The sequence below is a fragment of the Myotis brandtii genome, unplaced genomic scaffold, assembly GCF_000412655.1.
Source record: "Myotis brandtii unplaced genomic scaffold, ASM41265v1 scaffold466, whole genome shotgun sequence".
In the NCBI taxonomy this organism is placed as follows: Eukaryota; Metazoa; Chordata; class Mammalia; order Chiroptera; family Vespertilionidae; genus Myotis; species Myotis brandtii.
The window spans coordinates 1,627,482-1,628,884 of record NW_005367809.1 but is presented as its reverse complement, the minus strand read 5'-3'; positions in this window follow the sequence as shown (position 1 = coordinate 1,628,884).

Sequence of the window (1,403 nt, the reverse complement as noted above, 5' to 3'; positions counted from 1 at the left end):
TTAATTACAATTAGTTAATTACCAGCCTTAGGAAAAATGAAGGTCATAAAATTTATTTCCATAAAAAATAACTATAAAATATAGTTAAACATATAATGCTATTGGTGAGATATCCTATATAATAAAAGCCTAATATGCAAATTGTCCCTTTCAACCGGAGTTCAGCTGGGAGTTCAACAGCTCGACCAGTTGCTATGGTGCGCACTGAACACCAGGGGGCAGACACTCTAACCAATAGATTAGCTTGGTGTGGGCACTGGTGGGCTGGACTGGAAAGTGAGGTGTGAGGTGAGAGCCCTCAGGAAGCTCCCAGGGTTTGGCCTGAACCACTGGTGGAGGCAGGCTGGGCCAGGAGCCAGGAGGGTCTGGGTGGCATGGGAGGCTGCTATTCGTGATCCAAGAGCCATGAACTGCAGAGCCCTCCACAGCCTGTGGTGTTCTCAGTGCGCAATTTATAATCTTCAGAGCTGCTACTTTTTATTTGTTAAGTTTCACTAACTACTCCAAGAGCGTGGGTAGCACCATTACGGGGACCGACGAAGCAGGCCTGCTCAAGGCCAAGGGGTGGCCTCAGGCTCCTGGGGAGGCAGCAGAGAGGGGGGAAGGGCTGAGTCTGAGAAACCGAGTCCAAAACTTTAAAGGAAGTGGGAGGCAGAGAGGGGTGGAGGGTGACAGCTGTGCAGGGGCCTATAAAAGCTGCTGGTGGGGGCAGCCGAGGAGCCCAGTGCCTCTCCCACAGGACAGGCTCTACGTCCCTCCCTTTTCCTCCCCATGACCCGTCACCCCAGCTCTCCTCTGAGGTCCCGCCTGGGCTCGCCCCCACACAGCTCCTACAGGACTGGGGACAGAGATGGGCGGGGAAGGAGGGCCATGCGGAAGCATCGCCCTTGATTGAAGCAGAAATCCTGACCCCATTTTACAGACCCCAGAAGCGCGTATGAGTGGGGTGCAGGGCCGGGGGGGGGCACAAAGACAAAAGAGGGTGTGAGGGAACTGGATGGATGGAGAGCAGAGACGTTTGATTCATGGCCTTTTGTTTTTATTTTTGTTAATATATTTTTATTGACTTCAGAGAGGAAGGCAGAGGGAAAGAGATAGAAACATCAATGATGAGAGAGAAACAATCTGTTGTCTCCCCCATGCCCCCGAATGGGGATTGAACCCGCAACCCAAGAATGTGTCCTTGACCGGAATCGAACCCAGGACCCTTCAGTCCAAAGGCCATGGCTCTCTCCACTGAGCCTAACCATTTAGGGCAGGGGTGGGCAACCCCTGGCACACGTGCCAAACATGGCACGCCAGTAACTTTTGCTGGTACGCGAAAACCTCTCTTATAATCTTCCATTTACAATTTTTTCTTAATATCGACTTTTTTATTTTTCAGATAAATTCAGTGTAGATGC